At 46.1% G+C, this 21,527-nt stretch overlaps 1 protein-coding gene across 1 annotated transcript in view; it reads right to left on the bottom strand.

Moving 5' to 3' along the window:
- The window catches only part of LOC148517856 (transient receptor potential cation channel subfamily M member 2-like), a 248,125-nt gene that overhangs the window by 35,792 nt on the left and 190,806 nt on the right, over positions 1 to 21,527 (bottom strand). The window lies entirely within an intron of this gene.

The raw sequence follows: 21,527 nt of genomic DNA, 5'->3' as shown, positions 1-21,527 counted from the left end.
AGAATACATATGTCTTTGAAAAACCAAGCAATGAATGATTAACCAATAGGCTGGAAAATAGGGACAGCGTGTCTGCAATTGTTGGATTGCCCAGGTGTTGATGCAGGTGGGTACAAATGCAAGGGAGTAGATGTCTGTGGGTCTCCAATGCGTTTTGGCCTGAGCCTTTATCCTTGATAAAGGCTCAGGCCGAAACGCATTGGGGACCCACAGACATCTACTCCCTTGCATTTGTACCCACCTGCATCAACATCCGGGCAATCCAGCAATAGCAGCGGCTATACACAGGAAGCTGGTCCCTACTCACACCAGCCACAACCTCTGCCAGCCGCGCTGAATGCACAGCCCCACCCCCTACCGCGTGCACACCTACTGTAGGAAGAAGGCATAGCGTGCAATGAGAGGTACATAATATGTTGCAATTACCCTGGAACTCAAAACAGACAGCAATGAAACAGAGTTTCATACATAGATGATAATTGGTGGCACTGTCACAACCAAATACCCTGGTGCAGAATCTAAGCCCCCACCAAACTTCACCAGGAATACCTGCAAGAGAATATTGACTTTACTCAGTGAGGGGCCAGGTCATAGCCTAGTCTAGTTGGTTCCCACCATGACAGCCACAGAGTACTTAAATGGAATGAGGACTCTGTCTGGAAACACTGCAGATGGAATTGCTGGTATGGATGTGCTGCTGTTAAGGAAACCATACATTGGAGCTTAAACAATACTGGAATAAAACTTTAGTGGATAGTATAGTTCTGGAATAGGAACACCTACTGTATGTAGAACACATTTGATAGTCAGGGATATATTTACTAAAGTAAATGTTTTTAGAAATGGAGATGTTGCCCATAGCAACCAATCAGATCTAGCTATTATCTTCTAGAAGGTGCTATTTAAATGTTAAGTAGAATCTGATTTTTTCCTGTGTGCAACATCTCCACTTCTAAAAACTCTGACCTAAGTAAATATACCCCTCAGTCACTAGAGGAGCCCACTGAGCAGGTCCTAATAGGGGCTGGCTGAAAAGTGATTCCTCGCACGCATCATCGGTGCTGGAGGTTAGTGTGGAGACCAGAGATTCCATTCAGCGTGGTAATTATGCAGGACATTCTATGAAGTATTTGTCTGTTGTGCATCAATTGTGACATTATAATCCGTGCTATGGAACCAATCAATATACACATTTGCATCACTTTGGACTTTACTCTAATCCACAGGTTCTCAAACGCGGTCCTCAGGACCCCAAACAGTGCATGTTTTCCAGGTCTCCTCACAGAATCCCAAGTTAAATACTTAGCTCCACCTGTGAATCTTTTAAAATGTGTCAGTGAGTAATGAATACACCTGTGCACTTGCTGGGTGACCTGGAAAACGTGACCTGTGTGGGGTCCTGAGGACCGAGTTTGAGAACCATTGGCCTAATTGGACTAAATAGCTTTATACTGGAAGTTCACACCAGGTCTAATTAATGGACTGCTACAAAGTGTTCTTCTAAAATACGATATTCATCTGGGTTGTTGTTAGGAGCTGAGGGTTAGTCAGGCAGGATAGAGGTAGTGGCCGTAGACTAGATGCAGCCTTTGGACTGTGAGATTGCCTTGAGGGCTGGCTAGTTGCAGCCTGCGAGGCAGGTATGAGATGCAGCATTTGGGCTGTGTGGTGGCCAGGAGGTCTGGTCTGCCTTGGCTAGTCGCGGCCTGTGAGCCGAGGATTAGATGCAGCCTTTGAGCTGTAAGTCAGCCTTGAGGGCTGGTATGACTTGGCTCGTTGCAGCCTGTGGGCCGAGGATGATATGCAGCCTATGGGCTCTGTGGCAGCCTTGAGGGCTGAACAGTCTCTGGTTAAGTTGCGTACTATGACGCTGGGATGCGACCAATGTCGCCGGGTTGACACTGGCATTGGTACGCTGGATTGCGCACTTTGGATGCTGAGGTGTGGCCAATGTCGCCGGGTTGACACTGGCATTGTTACGCTGGATTGTGCACTTTGGACGCTGAGGTGTGGCCAGTGTCGCCGGGTTGACACTGGTGTTGTTATACGGGGCTGCGCACCTTGGATGCAGTGGTGCGTCCAATGTCGCCGGGTTGACACTGGCGTTGGTACTCTGGATTGAGCACTTTGAACGCTGAGGTGCATCCAATGTCGCCGGGTTGACACTGGCATTGTTACGCTGGATTGCTCACTTTGGACGCTGAGGTATGGCCAATGTCGCCGGGTTGACACTGGTGTTGGTACATGGGGCTGTGCACCTTGGATGCAGTGGTGCGTCCAATGTCGCTGGGTTGACACTGGCATTGGTACTCTGGATTGCGCACTCTGAATGCTGAGGTGCGGCCAATGTCACCGGGTTGACACTGGTGACCAGATGCTGGCATGCGCCCCAGGACCTGGGTGCACTCAATACTGGGATGACACAAATTGCAGAGGTAGGGATGCACAGCGTGCTGCCTAGATGACACAAGAAGCACACAGCAGGTGCAATGCGGACCGTGCCGCCTGGATGGAACAAACGGCAGAGAATTCGTATGGCAAACTGGACTCAGGAATTCGACTGTATTACAGGAGACTGACACAACCATAAACATGAGGATTGCTATCACTAGCATGGAGTGAGGGACTGGCTGCAATTTAACAGATACAGGGCCCCATCCGAGCACGCCCTGTAAGCCTCCCTAATGACAGACTCCTGCACCTGGCCTGTGCACACATACAAGATAATCAATTAGTGTGCAGAGACAGAGGCCCTGATTCAGAGCCGGACGCTCTGACGGAGCGCTCGCTCTGAATCAGGGTGTCTTTTTTTTTTTTTATGGAGCGGCATCCTGGCCGCTCGCATTGCTGTGAGTTGCAACCCACAACTAATGCGAGCGGCCAGGATGATGGTCGTGATGGTCAAGGCCATCGCGACCATCGGGCTTGCGATGAGACCCTTGTGGTAGGGTCTCGTGGCCGCAAGCCCCAGAGAGCTTTCGGCTCTACCAGAGCCGAAAGCTCTCCCACTGACATCACTTGTGATGTCAGTGGGGCCGCCCCCAGACAGTAGGCGTTCTCATGGGAACGCCTCCGTCTGGGCAGCCACCACCCCGGCCCGCCCACCAAAGGGAGCGTGCTGTCACTCAACATCGACAGCACGCCCCCTTTGGTGCGAGACCTGGAGCGACAGATTGCCCGTCGCTATCTGGGTCTCGCACATGCGCACGATGGAGCTGGCTCCATCGTGCGCATGTGCTCTGGGCCACCATCGACCCGATTGCAAGCACTCAGCGCTTGCGACCGGGTCTGAATCAGGCCCAGAGAGCAATTACTGAACACATGAGATCAGCACACAGACAGACAGGAATAAATGCTGTGTCTCAGTAGCAACTAAAATTATCTGCTTAACTGCAGATCCTAATAGTTGTGGCTCAGAGACAAACTTATTTTTAGGAGTATACTGTTTGTAATAGTATAGTGTTTTAATATTGAAGTGAAAGGACCGCAAGAAAACACTTAAGTGATATTATTATTGCATATATGTACTGAAGCAGATTGTGATATGTGTTTTAACTATTTAATGTAATTAAATTGTCAATTGATATGGAGCCTTGACTGCTGTGTATTTTTCTGCCATTTCACAGTATAAAAGGTTTAAATTAAACAGCGCAGTCTTAATTTGTTTTTATTTTTATTGTTTTCAATGTTGTTTATTGTGTACTGACAAGTCCCGTATTGTTGACTTTTAACTGATAAAATTAATTAAATAAAACTGAAAATATTTATACAAAATTGTTATATAAGCGCCAAGGTCATCAGTTTGTTTTTGTACAGTTATGTCAGTTATGTGTGATCTGTAAATACTGTCACCGGGTGTAGGACCCCCTCGAGCAGATGTCTCCACTGCTTGAGCAAGAGTTTAATGGCTAGGAGTTCCTTGTCCCCAATTCCATAGTTCATGTCTGCTGGCAGCATCTTGTGGGAATGACATCAACGAGGGTGAAACATCCCCATGGTGTACCGCTGGGATAGTACTTTCTCAGTATTAATAAAGGATACATCCACCTCCAGAATAAAGGGTTGAGAGGTTTCCAGTTGTTTGAGGATAGTGACCAAAGTAGAGGCCTTTTACAGGGTATTCAAGGCCTGAATGGCTTCTGACAGCCATTCTCTGTGATTACTCCCTTTCTTTTTGAGAGCAGTTATCCTGGCTATCACCATTCTTAGTACTTAAAAGTAGTTCTCAATGAACTGTCGGTAGTATTTAGAATAGGCCCAGGATCATTCTGTGGCTCGGATGTCAGTAGGCATTTGCCACTTTTTGATAGTCTGGAGTTTTACCGGATCCATCTCCAAACCCATGCCTGAAACAATGTAGGGAGATCTTCTCAAAAAGACACTTGTCCAATTTGCCATATTCAGTAAGAGGTTGGCTTATAGTCATTTTCACACCTCTTTTACATATTAGCGGGTTGTCACAAGACAAAAAGAAAACACTAAAATGTTGTCTAGATAGACTGTAATACACGAGTACAGGAGATCTCGGAATATTTAATTCATGAATCCCTGGAAGACTGCCGAGACATTGCAGAGCCGAAAGGGCATCACTAGGTATTCAAAATGCTTCTCCTTTATTTTAAAGCGGACTTCCACTCATCTCCTTGTTGAATCTGGAAAAGGTTGTAGGCCCCCTTCAGGTCCAGTTTGGTAAAGACAGTGGCATCTTTCAGGTGACTGAATAGTTTGGAAATTAGTTGTATAGGGTACAAGTTTTTAATGCTTATGGCCCCTGTAGATGATACAAGGATGGAGTGCTATATCATTCTTGGTGATGAAGAATAACCCAGTTCAGGCAGGTAATTTGGACTTTTGAATAAATCCCTTTGCTAAATTCACCTGGATATAGTTTGATATAACCTTGTTCTCTGGCAATGAGAGTGGGAAAACCCACCCATGAAGTTGGGATTTTCCTGGAACCAGGTTGATTCCACAGACACCCTCCCAGTGGTGTGAAACCTGCTCTGCTCTCTGATTATTGACAATATCTGAGAATTTAGAATAGTGGGAGGGTAGGATTGTGGTGACCTCAGAATCACAGAGCACCAAGGGATTACTCTTGACCACTTTGGTGAGGCAATGTAGTTGACACTTGGTCCCTCATGCCTTGATCTTCACAGAAGACCAGTCTAGTGTGGATGAGTGTAGACGTAGCTATGGTAGCCCTAAAATTATAGAGTGGGTGGCTTGTGAAAAGACCAGAAAGGAGATGAATTTGTAGTGAGAGGCTTCTGTTTGCCTTGAGTAGCAGTTGAACTCTGTGTGATAAAGATATATGGGATCTAACCACCATCCTTGGCAAACAAAGAGAATGGGTGGAGTCGTTTTTAAAGTTGGAGACCCCTGTCTTTAGCAAAGTCATCAGCAATTGAGTTTCCAGATACCTCAAAATCGATAAATGCTTGTACCCCTATATTGCCCTTTGGGAAAATGAGAGTGATGGATACCAAGAAGAGTTTAGGTTCAGGGAAGACTTTTAATGAGTAATTACCTGATCCTGACTAGACATGGCTTTTTCCCAACTTCTTCGGCATCTCTACAGCAGGTGATCTGGGACAACATAGAAAAAATTTGTTTGTACTTAAGACGGTGCTCTCGCTGCTGTTGGGTCAGGCATGCTCTACCCAGATGCATGGGTTCCTTGTATTGGCCATGAGGTGGTTGGTACCAGGATGGCCATTTGGGTGGAACTTCTCTCTCAGCTGCTCTTTCAGACAGCCCAGATGTCACACTTGATGGCAAGCAGAAATCATGCTATCTAGTGACTGTGGAAAGTCTCCAGATGCTAGGGCATACATAATACAATCCCTTCCAGAAGGTTGCTAGGTGGGCTTCATTGTTGCATGTCAACTCACAGGACAGAGTCCAGAATTGTACGGCGTACTCTCCCAATGTGTAGGAACCTTGGTGGAGCCGAAAGATGGATGATGTCGCTGATGCAACTGTTCCCAGTTCTTTAAAGATCATCTGGATGGTGTTGCTGAATGCTGTTGAATCCTGGAGAAGGAAACTATCTTGCTCACAGATGGGAGAAGCCCATGCTAGGACCTGGCCAGATAGTAAAGAGATGATAAATGTTTCCCTGGTCTTCTGAGAAGAAAATTCACTGGGGAATAATTGGAAGTAATTCAATATTTAATTGAGGAATCCCTAGCAACCTCTGTGGTCCTCTCCATATACTATGTGGTTAGGGATCCGTAGGTGGCTGAACTCTGCCCTGGGCAATGGATGGTGTAGGGCTGGCAGGTGGAACTGTTAAATTCCCAGAGTATGAGAAGGTGCTAGTGAAATTTTTCCAGGTGTTGTGATAAGTCCTGCAACCATAGCATTATCTGTGATTAGTTGTTTACTTATTTGTCCACCCATCCAGTTATGTCTTGCAGGAAATCCATTGTGGATGGAGTTCCGGCCATAGGCATTTGTGAAGCCTTGGGATGTTGCTTCTTTGTGGGGAACAGTAAAAGAGGTAATAGCTGCAATACTCCAAAGGTGATAGCCACAGAACACCCTGAGGTGTTTAACACAGTAGGCACAAATGCCAAAGGTACAGCTAAGCAAACAATGTGTGGAATTTTGGTAGCGTGTCACAAGGTTTACAGATGCGTTGCCAGTTTTTACAGCACATAGTGGGCTATAAGGTACATGGAGGTGTTGGTACTGGCTGAGCAGTGCGTAGCATGCAGCAAGGAACACAGAAGTGTTGGCACTGTTTGAACAGTGCATAGCATACATTAGGGTATATGAAGATGTTGGTGCTGTTTGGATATTGTGCAGCATGAAACAAAACTCCCATGTGATGGCACTGTGGGAATAGTGTATAGCATGAAATTAGAGGCACAGATTTGTTGGCACTGTGAGAACAGTAGTAGCATGAAATGAGAGGCACAGATTGGTTGGCACTGTGGGAACAGTGCATATCATGCAATGAGATACATGAAGTATATTGCAATAACTCTGTAGCTCAAAACAGATAGCAATGTATTGAAGTACACACACCCACACACAGATGATAAATGCAACTGATGGAATTGGCTCAACCAAATACCTTGGCGTGGAGCCTGAGACCTCCACCAGACTTCACCAGGAATCCCTGCAAGAGGAGTACTTAGGTCCTGATTCACTATGGATCACAATGTTGCGTATGCATGCAGTTCAACTGCAACAGCAAGGCACTCCACTGTGATCGCACTGCAAACTCGGCACTACATAAGGATACCCACTTTACCATACGCACATCCGTAATACTTAGCAGAAAAGCGAAACCATCGATACAATCAAGTACCATCGGACCCATACACACACTTGTTTACCTTACTCAGAAATTACTAACAGCCACACACGCTATGAGACTTCAGGCTATGTAGGCTTTTGCAGTGACTAATTTATGCATGCCCCTGAAATGGCGTGCGAACAAAACTGGCACGTCTGCATTCGGCCGACCACCCCATCACACCCACAAATGGCACTTCCTGTCAATGACTCTGCGATGGGATTGCATAGCCTCTGCGATCGCAGTCCCAATCGCAGTGGCCTCGCGCACTTCGATGCATATGCTTGCGCAGAACACAACAATTGGCTTATTGCATGCATATTAGCAACTGCGATCCAAGCTGATCAGGCCCTCAGTTAGGGCCCAGTACATGGCCCAATGTACTTGGTTCCCACCATGAACGCAACAGAGTACTTAGCTGGTATGAGGACTCTTCCTAAAAACACCATAGATGGAAATGCGGGTATGGATGTGCTGCTGTCATGGAAGCCAAACACTGGAGCTGAAAACAACACTGGCAGAAAACTATACTGGGTAACAAAGGCAATTGAAAGGTGGGGGATGCAGTCCTTACCAAACTGCTAGAGGGGTTGCTGTTTAAATAATAATATTAAGTCTGCTCTTAACACTGCTACAGGGGATCGATCACTAAATTCACAAGGGAAGGATCAGCTGGGTCTCTGTTTGATTGACAGGCATGCTGAATTAGCCCATCTCCAGATTCCTGTGTCAGCTATCTCCCATTGGTTAGTTGTGGCCAATGGGAGCTAGATGACACAGGAGTTTGGAGCGGGGCTAATCTGGTGTGCCTGTCAAGTAAACACAGACCTAGCTGATCCCTGGCAATTTTATCAATCCCTGGCAGCAGCATTTACAGCCAGGTAGACTTAAATTTACTGTTTAAATGGGACCACTACTAGTTTTGGACTGTGGTGCAGCCCCCACCTTGCAACTGCCACTGATAGAGACTATAGTTATGGAGTGGGAGCACCTATGATAATTAGGCACTGGTGGAGTGCACGCAGCAGGTTCCTATAGTGGCTGATTGATGGAGAAATCTCTGCATGAGTTATCAGTGTTGGAGGTTAGTGGTAACACCTGAGAGAGGTGTATGTCATCTCTAGCCTGAGGCTGAGCCAAGCTGGGTTCTGATTGTAAAGGCCAGTCATCAGTGACCTACTGAATGTTGGAGAAATACCAGCGGTGTTCATGACTTCTGGTACAGAAACCTTTTTTTTCAGGCATTATACTGAAGTTCCACTCGTGGGATACAATGTCACGTGGGAATCGGGGAGGGGGCAGTTGGAAGGTCTCCATCACTCACCAGTTGGTCACAAGCTGCATGTGCACATTATCTAAACACTAGAGAGAAGGACTAGGGGCAACCCAACAGCTCAGGAAGAGCTGGGCAGGCCCCCCTTGGGATGGAAATTGGGTTATGAGATGTGGCCACATCCCACTTTCCTCTGCGCATCCATACAATTCTGCATCCTGCCTCCCAAATGTTGGTAAATATGACTTAAATTAAGTTCAAGCTCACTTATACCGGTCTACTACTGTAATTGCACTTGCCAGATTTTAGTTTAAAATTTGTTTAAATGATCACCGTAGCTGTGCTCTCTTTTGGTCAGACTACTCTCTACACCATTGCTCTTGGCCAGCAGCAGTGATGGCTCCTGAACCACAATAAATTGACATGAAATATGAGCCTACATGACCTGTGGTAACAGAACTAGCCTGGACAATCTAGTAACATTCCCTAACCTTAAAATGGTCTAACATAATGTTCTTCTTTGGATCTGTACTCAGATACCTACAATTTAACCTAATCATCCAGTTTGCAAAATTATATCTCTTTGTTTCAGAATTGAAACTCCTATGTCTAAAGTAGAGATGTGCGCCGACCACAGTGTTTTGGTTTTGGGCCGGTATTAACTTCGTTTTTTGGTTTAGTCAAAATCACCCTATTGGTTTTAGATCTATATATTTTTTTAAATGATAAAAACTGCTAAAGTCACATAATGTGGGCCTATTTTTGTTCCTACAGTATTATTAACCTCAATAACATTCATTTCCAATTATTTCCTGTCAATTTTGAACACCTCACAGCTCACAATATTCTTTTCATCCAGTTTAGGCCAAAAGGTTGCATGGAGCTAACTAGCTGACTAAGCCAAGCGACAACAGTGGGTGGCACAAACACGTGGCAGGTCAACTTCAAACATGGCACATCTAGGAAAAGGCACCGCAGTGGCAGACAAGATTGGACTTCCCATAACATTGGAACAGCTAAAGGCATACTTACAGACTCTCTCGCAATGGCCGGAGGATCGGGTGGTACTCTCGGCCGCCAATAAGAAAAGGAAAGTCTCCCGAAAACACATGTTAGTAGAAAAAACATATCATTGTCACGCTCTGGACTATTAAAACCACTTTCTTACCACTTTCTTACTGCTCTGGTGCCTGTCCAGGATAGCACAGAGGTCCGCTCACGCTGCACATAGCTCCTGCCCTTTCAGCTCAGTGTCCTGTTACTGAGCATGGAGACGGCTCTCCGCAGCCTCATGCTCACAGCGTATCTTCCAAGCATGATGGCACACTCAGAGCGTTGCTCCCAGACCAGCTGATCACAGCATCCAATCCCTCCCCTATAAATTTCATTTCCAGACTGGCCTCTGTTGCTAGTGTAACGTCGCTTCTTGCTGAAGTTACAGCTCAGTGCTGAGCTCCCAGGTACTCTATATTTTACCAGTCCCAGTCCATTATATCCAGTTCCTGTAACTGGTAAACAAGTCTTCTATACCATCTTGTACACCAGTCTGGTTTTTACCACTGAGACTTGTTCTTACAGCCATCATTGGTTCCAGCTGATACCTCCAAGCATCAGTCTGATCCGATGCTTCCAACACTGGATTATTATTAATTAAGTTCTTCAATTCATTAACATCGGCCCCAACTGAACAAGTTCATCAATTCATCAACATCAGACTCCTATCAATTAAGTTCTTCAATTCTTCAACATCGGTTTCAAACCGATCAAGTTCATCATTTTTTCAACATCTGGTTCAAATCCATCAAGTTTTCAAATCATCAACATCGGTCTCAAACTGATCCAGCTCTCAATCCAGCATCATCTGTTCCAATCCAATTCTACTCTTCATTCAGTATTATCATCTCCAGTTCTCTGCTGTTTAATAAAGACATTCTATTTCTGTCCTCGCCTTTGGGCCCATCATCCTCTGCAGCTCTTCTACCTCCTCACAGCAATACACGAGCAAGTCCTGGCTCAAGCCACCCAGGTTTATTCATACCTCCCAAGTCTCCTCTTCAGCCTCCCATGCCTGTTACAGCCCAAACCAACCCTTAGGCATGACAATCATTAGTCAGGCAATGTTAATCCTCCTTGAAACTCTGTGAAAGAAAGTCATGAAGCCGAGTCTTATTAACCCTGCAAAGTATGTTGAATGAAATATGAGCAAACTCTCGTCAGACAGCCTGTATATTGAAAAAACAGCTCTTTCACTGCAGCATAAGCATCAAAGCAATACAAATCAAGATGATACTGAATGAGCACAATCTATATTGTAATGGTGCTCCAGACTGTGGACCTGATTCAGACCCGGCCACTAGGATGCGATAGCTTGTAGCTGGCAGTGTTTTGCAATGTGCGCATGCATCAAAGTGCGCGTGCGTGAACTAGTCCAAGTGATCGGGAAGTGTACGGTTGCCGAGCATAGACAGCCCAGCTGAATGAGTGACAGGACAAGCAGTTTGTGGGTGCTAACAGGGGCAGGCCACTAGAAACAGGGGAGTGAAGGTGCGAACGCAGGCGTGCCTGAGCGTCTTAACGCAGTTTCAGAGCCGTGCATAATTAACAAGCAGCGTCATAGTACAAGTCACCTGATTGAATTTTACACCGAAGTGCTCGCAGTGCTTGTGGTAGGGTATAGTCAACCTCAAGCAATGCAAATGCATCTGATGGTACCTGATGTACCGATGGTTACATACACTTCCTGGAGATGATGTGTGCAAGTGGGCATCTTAAGACAGGCTGGTGGGCATCTGCATACACAAAGCAATTGCACACCAAGACATAGTGGGCATGCTTATGCCTTGTCGTGCGATCGCCTGCCTTGCCGTCACTTAGCTGAAGTTGCATACGCTGTGAACGAGCGTACGCATCTAGCAACCAGGTCTGAATCAGGTCCTGTACCTCTGAACAGGGAGTTACAGCCATGTGTAAATAGACAGGGAGTGCAGCTGTATGTACTTAGTGAGTGCAGCTGTGTGCTGCTGATGGATTGGAGCAAGGCAGGAAACAGTTAAATGTGTGTGTTGGCTGACAAAGTGGATACTCTCACTTTGCCCGAGTCCTGGGATCAAACTGGACACTGCAGGGAGATGACAGGTGATAGTGTAAGCTGGCCGCTCATTCTTTATTGCTGCAAGAACTCCCAGAGCTTCTATCTGGCTGGTAGCAAATGTGAGAGTCCAGGCTCCTACAGTGCCTCAGTGTGCAAAGGGAAACTCTGTGATAGTCACCACAGTGGAGGGGCATGGTTTCTATCACTTCTGCCTGTTGGATCCAATCAGCACCCATAACATTTTGACAACCCACCAATTGGATCTGACAGACAGAAGTAAACAAAAAAAAAAAAAACACAGAGATCTGACTCCAGAAAGAGGAGGTTTTGCCTCGTTTCCGGATCCGAGCCCGGCAGGAAGATCTGAGTCGGGACTCGGATCCACACGGAATCCCCAGGTTCGGGTGGCTTCGGTTTCCAGGAAACCGAACCCACTCATCTCTAGTCTAAAGCTGACAAGGTGTCCAAGTATTCTGCTGGCCACAGGACGGCAAAGCAAAGAGAACAGCTTACGGTCATCGGACCTGCGGTTTCTCTCCCAGCAGTATGACCAGCAGTGACGGCTACAAAGTGGAACAGCCACCAGTAATTCCAGTGCTGCCCCCAGTGAGCATCCTTTGTGGCTGCTCCTCTCTGCAGCCACTGGTAAATCCAGGACTGCCATCAGTGTGCATACCTGGTGGCTGGAGAGAGCAGCAGTCGCCAGGGACATAAAACCATATTAGAGGTTTGGGGGAAATGGATAGAATTTTGAAGGTGCAAAAACAGAAACCAAGCAGCCACAGATGAAAAACAGAGAACCACCTAATTCATCATAAATTACTAGTACAATACCAAAAAAATCATATAGTTGGTGCTAAGTTTGTCCAGCAAAAAAAGGATATACAAATAGGATAACCAATACTATACTAAATTAAAATGTATATACATAACTAAAAAAAATCTCAGACTTGGACCCAGCTTACAGTCCTTTACTATAGAATACCAGTTTTCTAGTTGCCTCTAGGCTGTATCCTCAGAAGACATGAAAGGAAAATAGACAGAAAAGAAAAAGTGGCATAAATACTATAACAATTTGCACCACTGGTGTGTATATATTAAAAAAGGTGTCGTTAGATATTCCCGAAATCCAAGAGAAGTGCTCCCTCAGCAAATTGGAACAAACAGGGGGAGTATAATAGATGAATCAATTGGATGCTTAAATAGTAAAACTGTTAATCAGTAAATCAAGGTTTCTTTATCCCACCAACTCAAAATCCAAGAAAAAGGTGCTCCCCCAAGAGGATGGGACAATGAGGTGAATGCAATCGACATAAACAACAAAATGCAGCCTAGGAACAGCATATACTGTAAAGGTTTCTTTTACGTATCTCACAGATTGAGGTTTCATATATATAATATACAGTATATATATATATATATATATATATATATATATATATTACTGTATATATAAAATTACCTCCACAGGCAAAAAAAAAGAGATTAAAAAAACTAATAGTGCAGATAGTCTGATTAGAAACACTTTAGTATTCTAAAATAAATAAAAAAACAAGGGTCATTTTTCGTAAAAGATGAGTGAATAGCCATCACACAGCAGCTTATCTGCTGGAAAGATGAAATACAGGCTGGATAGAATAGATTACACCCGTTCCCCTTGACCACTGCGTTTCGATGCCTCCAAGTGCAGCTTTTTTTTAAATACAAAAAACATTTTTGCCTGTTCCAAATGCCATACAAAAAATGACCAATGGATGACTGAGACTGGATGTCACTGATCGAATGTTCTGCAGAAAACGCATGTCTAATAGAGAAGAAAAGAGACACATCTAAAAGGAATGTATAGAGAGGACCAGATCTTTGGTTTAACCCATAGCTAAGCTTATACTGTTCACAAGTGTGTCCAATTATGGTAAGTGAAACAGTGGTGTAAGTTCATCCCAGGCACCCGGAAGCAAAAAAAAAGGAAAATAAATATGTTGCATATCTATCCATCCATCCTATCTATGCCGGGAAGAAGTGCCATGTATTGGGAGGCTGTGACGGTACTCTCCGGGTACATATTTACAGCCCTAAATGGGGTGAATATATTGTGGTCAATGGAGGAGGTGCCCCTTCACTGCTGGCGCCCAGCGGAAGGTGCCTCCATTGTCTCCCATAGTTCTGCCCCTGAAGTGGAAGGTTGCTGCTGTGTTTTAGGATACAGTAAGCCTGAGCTCATTTCCTAGTAGTATTCAGTAATGGCATTTTTAAATTGGGTTAGGTTTAAATCAGACTTGCCTACCTTTAGGCTGTCCCTTCCGGGAGGGGACAGCCTGGACGATACTCCTCTCACAGCAGGTGGGCGGAGCGGGGGGGCGTGGTGGCTCAACATGTCATCGTGGCCCCGCCTGCTGCTGTTCAGAGCCCGTAATACAGGCACTGTACTGTGGGGGGCGGGGCTTCGATGACGCGATTTAACACGAATCGCGTCATCTGATCCCCCGGGCTGTATATTAAGTGGCCGGCAACGTGGGGTGTGGGATGGCTGCGGCTGGTTCCGGGAGACTTGCCTTGCCTTCCGGGTGGTCAGGAGCGGCACCCGATTTTCAGGAGGTTCCCGACCAAATCGGGAGGGTAGGCAAGTATGGTTTTCTGTATTTCTATATTTCATAACTCATATCACAGTATATCCTAATTCTTGACCAGCCTCAGCAGGCCTGCCCTGGACTGATCTCAAAAGCTATGCAGGGTTTGGCTAGTAATTGGATGAGAGACATAGGGCCTGATTCAGACCCGGTCACAAGCGCTGAGCGCTCGCAACCGGGTCGATGGTGGCCCACAGCGCATGCGCACAACGGAGGCCGCTCCTAAAATAAAAAGCCTGGCCCTGATTCAGAGCGAGCGCTCTGTCAGAGCAAGTGGCTCTGAATCAGGCCAATAGTCCACTATACAACAAGTGCTCTAACCTCACCACCTGGGAGTTTTCTCTTCGCTGCACCTCAGAATTCAGCAGTTGGCTTTGAGAGACTGTCAGAGATTCAGCACTAGTATTCACTGCTGAGGAGATTATTCATATCATCTGCAATCAAAGACCTATTTATCACTTGCTCACATACACCGATGGAGATTAGACTTGTTTTGTAGATTGTAAGAAAGGTTCTCCTACCTACTGTCTCACAGCCCTTTTCTCTAGCACTTCAGTGACAGCCTTCAGCTTCTTAGCTGTGTTGCTAATTGTCACTTATGCTCTCTTTATATTTTGGTTACTGTATTGTAATGTTATGTTCTGTGTACCCTGTACCCTGTACTGTATGTACGGCACTGTGGACCACTTGTGGTGCCCTATAAATAAAATGTAATAATAATAATTGTCTATATATAAGAATGGTCCTTAAAACTCTTTGCGTCTTTTCTGGTGTAAAGGCTTTAAAAGTAGGATGAAGTAAAAGTGTACTTTGACATTCTCTCCTTTGATTTCTCTAGTCAGCACCACCTCGCTAGATTCTGAGGGGTAAATTTACTAAAGTGAGAGTTTTAGAAGTGAGTTTTAATAGTGATGTTGCCCATAGCAACCAATCAGATTCTAGCTATTATCTTTTAGGAGGTGCTAGTTAAATGTTAAGTAGAATCTGATTGGTTGCTATGGGCAACACATACTTACCTACTTTGCTGGGCAGCTTTCCGGGAGCAGCAGGAGGGGACCTGCTGCTCTCCTCTTCGGGGGGCGGGGCCAGACGATAGACTGCATTAGGCCCCGCCCCCTTTACAGAAAACCCCCGTGATTCGCGGGTCCGTGAGGAGGGGGCGGGGCTAAATGACGCGATTTGCTTAATTTAGCCCCGCCCCTTCCCGACGGACCCGATAATTTCAGGTAAAATCTCCCCATCCTGCCCACTTCACTAGGAGATATGCCTACTCTTCCGGGATCGCAGGGGGTTGCTCGAAAAATCGGGAGCCTCCCGCGATTCCCGGGAGAGTAGGCATGTATGGGGCAACATCACTTCTAAAACTCACTTCTAAAAACTCTAACTTTAGGAAATTTAGCCCTGAGCATCATCAGATAGAAATTACACCTCTAAGAACATTTCTATACAAGTGCAATAACTCCTCAATCTGATGTATCACCAGTGCACCTAACACAGGTCTTTGCTGACTGAGGTTTACTCCCAAGTTCAGGATACAGGGCCTGATTCAGACCTGGACGCTAAGCCGTGATCATTCGCTGCCAAAAGGGGCCGGGTATGCAAATTCCGCAATCGCACTGTGTGGCATAAGGACACCCTCTATGTCTTAGAGAGTGACGGCAGTGAGCGAACGCTGGTGTATAAAGATGCACACTTTCCTTTCTTAACACACGTCATCCCCAGGAAGTGTATGATTAATCGGTAACATCAAGAGCCATCGGAGATGCACGCAGCGCTTGAGGTAGACCCTACCCCGCCGCAAGCACTGCGATCAGTGCTGACTGAAATACAACCAGGTGACGTGTACAATGACACCTCCATGCTAATTATGCACGCCCTTTAAATGCCGTTTTGAAGGCCAGACACGCCTGCGTTCACACCATCACTCCCCCGTCCACAAGCACCTTCCCATGTTACCACCCACAAATGGCACTGTCACTTAAGATAGCGCTCAGTCTTTGTGCTACGAGCGCACGATTCCTGATCGCAGTGACTTTCACGCGCACTGCGATGCATACATATGCGCAGACGGGCGACAATCACCGATAGTGAGTGATCGCAGCTTAGCGTCCGGGTCTGAATCAGGCCCACAGTCCTATCCTAGTTTTTATCCTACTTATCATATTGCTCTCTCAGTGTTCATTTATCTGGATCCACCTCCTCTCCGCTTCCTCTATCATTTGGAGACTACGAGACTCAGTTCTAGGTCCTCTGCTCTTCTCTATATAGAACACATCGTTTGTCAAACTAATCAGCTCTTTTGGATTTCAGCAACAACTGTATGCAGATGATATTAAAATCTACGTATCCTCTACAGATCTCTCACAATATATATTGGGTGTGTTACTGAATGTCTTTCTGCAATTTTATCTTGGATGCCACACACAGTAAGACTTACCTAGAGTTTTCATATCTTCTAGAGTTTCCTGAAAACTTTAGGTAGCTTATCTTATTCCAGAAGCACCCACACAACCTCCATAGACTATTCTTCCCAATTACATCCCTGTATATAGTCCACACATAACATAATGTTACATATTTTCTCTTTCTAAACTCACACTTACCGCTTACCACAAGCATACAGCCCAACCTGGCCAGACCAATATGCAATAGGTAGCAGTTATCCTTGTGTATAACACTACTCTTTCCCTAAAGAGTGTAAGCTTATAAACAGGGCTCTCTTACCTCTGTGTCTGTTATTACCCAGTGTTATTTTATTACTGATCTATAACTCCTTTGCTTCCAGTAAATGTTAATAAAATAAAAATCTCAGTGTGGACTTAGGGCCTGATTCAGAGCCGGACGCTCTGACCAGAGCGCTCGCTCTGAATCAGGGCCCTCCTCCATGAAAATGGAGCGGCATCCTGGCCGCTCGCATAGCTGTGGGTGCCACCTGCAATAATTAGCTAGCATAATGATGTGTGAGAGGCTGAGGATAAAAACACCACCCTCTTTCTTCCCACTGTGGCCATTTATTCACCTCTTTCCCTCATACTTCTGCTGCTCCCCTATCACCCTTCTCCCCTCACACTCCAGCAGCTCCTCTCCCCCATCACCCTCCTCCTTTCCTCACACTGCAGCCCCTCCTCTCCTCCATCACTCTTCTCATTCCTTCACACTCTGGGCCTGATTCAGAGGCACTCGCAAAAAGCGAGCGCTCGCTCTGAATCAGGGTGGGCGCTTGTTTTTTCTGAGCCGGCCTCCTGGCCGCTCGCTAAGTTGTGGGTGACCATCAAGACCATCGTGACCATCGGGCTTGCAACAAGACCCTTGCGGTAGGGTCTCGTTGCCGCAAGCCCCAGTGGACTTCCTGTTCTAATAGAGCAGGAAGTCCACTACTGATATCACGAGTGATGTCAGTAGAGCTGCCCACAAACGGCAGGCGTTCCTGCAGGAACGCCTCCGTTTGACCAGCCACCCCCCCTCCCCACCTTCCAAACAGGGCGAGCTGTCGATCAACATCGACAGCCGCCCCTTTTGGATGAGAGCGCCGGAGCGAGTGCTTTTTGCGCTCGCTCCGGGGCTCACCCATGCACACTGCCTAACAATCGACCCGCTTGCGAGTGCATAGCGCTTGTGAGCGGGTCTGAATCAGGCCCTCTGTCCCCTCCTCTCCTTTACTGTGTTCCTTACATCACATTCTGGCCATATAGTTTCCTGCATCACCCTCCTCCTTTTCTCACACTCTGACTGCTCCTCTCCTCTATCACCCTCCTCCCTCTTTCCCACTCTGGCCATATCCTCTCCTCCTTAACCCGCCTCTTCCCTCACACCTCAGCTACATCTTGAATACTAAGATGGAGAGTGTCACAAAACCGGGACTTAGTCACTCTTACCCTGTCTGGCGGTGCTTTACCAAGGTGGGCCATTCTGTCTCAGCACACTGGATTCCCTGAGGTTCATTGGGTGCATCCATGTTGTCTCTGTTCAGGTGAGTACCAGTATCGTGTCTCTACCTGTCTCCTGCTCTTACATGACCACCTCATCGTATCCCTGACAAGAGCACCCTATTAAAGCCTGCACCTGACACTAGCACATTGTCTGAATATTGTGGTTCTTTACTATCTAGTGATCTCACACAGTGATGATTAAGTGTTACATCCGATCCTCTGCCTGAACCTACAATACTGGATTCCTGCAAGCTGCTGCCTCTGAGTCTGCAACATCCACTCTGTAGCACTGCCCTCTTAGCTACTACTAGCCTGCACCTACCAGCCTATGTTCAAGCACCAGTCACAGTCTGGCTTGGCTACTGTTACTCTCACCGGCCCCAAGCTGGTTTCTCCAGTCTCATTCCAGTTCAAGCCTGTGTTTCCACTCTGGCTGGCTGCAGCTATATCCAGTCCCACTCCAGTTCAAACATGCAGTTCCACAACAGCTGTGTGGTGTTAAGGACACCCTCTATGTCTTAGAGAGTGACGGCAGTGAGCGAACGCTGGTGTATAAAGATGCCCACTTTCCTTTCTTAACACACATCATCTCCAGGAAGAGTATGATTAATCGGTAACATCGAGAGCCATCGGTGCTGCACGAAGCGCTTGAGGTAGACCCTACCCCACCGCAAGCACTGCGATCAGTGCTGACTGAAATACAACCAGGTGACGTGTACAATGACGCCTCCATGCTAATTATGCACACCCTTTAAATGCCATTTTGACCGCCATACACGCCTGCGTTCGAACCACCACTCCCCCGTCCACAAGCACCTTCCCCTGTTACCACCCACAAACGGCACATTCTGTCACTCAAGGTAGCGCTCAGTCTTTTTGCTACGAGAACACGATTCCCGATCTCAGTGACTGGCTTGCGCATGCGCACTGCGATGCATACGAGTTTTCATACCTTCAAGAGTTTCCTGAAAACTTTAGGTAGCTTATCTTTTTCTAGAACCACCCACACAACCTCCCATAGACTATTCTTTCCAATTACATCCCTCTATATAGTCCACACATGACTAAGAGCTCTATTTATTAACATTATTTTTACTAAAATAAAGTGAAAAAGGGTGTTTTCACACCCTTTTCACATTAGTTTAGTATCACCTACAGTTACTAAAGGGCAATTGGAGTAGAATTCGTAAAATTCTACTCCAACCCCTAAGTATCACTTATTTTTAGTATTCAGATCGCATATCCCATAATTGTAATGGGAAATGTGATCCGACCAAAGTTACTAAACATAAATTGTAAAAAAATACCGGAGAAAGCCCTGTGAGGTGGCATTATCCAGGGTCTCCCCCGGTTACCGGACTCCTGCCCTGCTCTAACGGTGAGAGTAGAGCTGGGGGCCGGCCCCAGTGATCAGCTGTGTGGTCTAAAGAGACCACACGCTGATACAGTGTAAAAAAAAAGTTAACAAACAAAAATTAACTTAACTGACTCCAGGGACCGGTGGTCGGGCCTCCGGTGATGTCTCCCCTCCGGTCAGCTTGTCTCCCATGCTGCACTGCGGCCCGGTCATCAGGTGATCGGGTCCCAGTGCAGTATGTGATATCACCTGACCGGAGGACATGGAAGACACCACCGGAGCCCGGATCATGCAGGTAAGTGTAAGTAAGGGAGAGGGAGGTCGCGGGGGGGTCCGCAACCAATGCCAAGTATTCTGCCACAGCTCAACATCCTGCAGATTTACTAAGCTCAAACCAACATCAATGGTGTTTCCATTAGAAGTATAGGAACCCCAGATTTACAGAGCAGCAGGGATAAAACCCAATCACAAACCCACCAACAACTCCGCCCCAAAAATTTAGATGGTTGTGACAGGCAAGATACTGTAGCTCAAACAGCATTCTGTGTGTGCTACTGTATGTGATCAATCAGTAGTAAAAGTATACACTTGCAATATGGGTAATCTTTGTGTGTTGAATAAGGAGACAGATAACATTGATAATTTTCTTGTCAGGGATATACTATTTTATTAATTTATTAGTAGGTACGTTTTTGTTTATATATGTTATTTATTATTTATACTAAAGAGCTATATTAATTAATTGTTAAATGGTGTTTAAAACTATTTTTTATGACAGGGGCAAAATTTATTATTTATGATGTGCCATAAAATAAGAAATGTTGCCCCATCATAAACAAATTTTTAAATACCAATTAACAATTAATAGGGGCAAGGGATTAACTTGACCACACAGACCAGTATCAAATTTATAATACAACCTTATGAATGATGAGATGCTAATGACTCCACACTCTGGGCCTGATTCAGAGGCACTCGCAAAAAGCGAGCACTCGCTCTGAATCAGGGAGGGTGCAGGTTTTTTAAGGAGCGGCCTCCTGGCCGCTCACATAGCTGTGGGTGACCACCCACAGCTATAGTGAGCGGCCATTATGATGGTCGCGATGGTCTAGACCATCGCGACCATCGGGCTTGCGATGAGACCCTTGTGGTAGGGTCTCGTGGCCGCAAGCCCCAGAGAGTTTCTGGCTCAAATAGAGCCGGAAGCTCTCTCACTGACATCACTGGTGATGTCAGTGGGGCCGCCCACAAACGGCAGGCGTTCGCTTGGGAACTCCTCCGTTTGTGAAGCCACCCCCCAGCCACGCCTATCAAAAGGGGCGAGCTGTCGATCAACTTCGACAGCCGCCCCTGTTGTAGTGAGTCCCGGAGTGAGCGCATTTTGCGCCTGCTCCGGGGCTCGCGCGTGCGCATTGGGCCACCATCGACCTGCTTGCAAGCGCAATGCGCTTGCGAGCGGGTCTGAATCAGGCCCTCTGCTTGCAGAAAGCTGAGTATTGAGAGGATACTGATGTGGTGGACACAAACAGGCAAGTGGGTGGTTGGAATCTTTGAATACTGTACATTAAGGGGCCTATTCATCATGACATAGTATCACTACTGATAATTATGTTTTACCTCGCTGCGAGTTTAAAATATGTTTTGGAGGCATTAGTCATGCCTCATTAATAAAAGTATCACTTCCGAAAAAAATACTTTTTTTTTTGTGGAGTCAGCTTTTCGGAAAAGTGTACATGATGAGGTCAACTAGAGAAGGAAATAATTAATCTTTAGTTGAATTAGAAAACTTCTACCAGAATGATGCATCCAGAGAATAGTTCCTTTACCAAGCTCTAAAGTCATTATTTAGAACTACACTGATCCATTGACCCAGAGTCTTGACAAAGTTGATGAATTCCAGCAGCAGCAGAGGACACACAACAAGGTTTATTAAATAAACAT

The sequence above is a fragment of the Taudactylus pleione genome, unplaced genomic scaffold (genome assembly GCF_031769625.1).
Source record: "Taudactylus pleione unplaced genomic scaffold, aTauple2 ptg000207l, whole genome shotgun sequence".
NCBI lineage: Eukaryota > Metazoa > Chordata > Amphibia > Anura > Myobatrachidae > Taudactylus > Taudactylus pleione.
The sequence above is the reverse complement of the archived record's forward strand: the minus strand, read 5'-3'. Positions and strand labels throughout refer to the sequence as shown.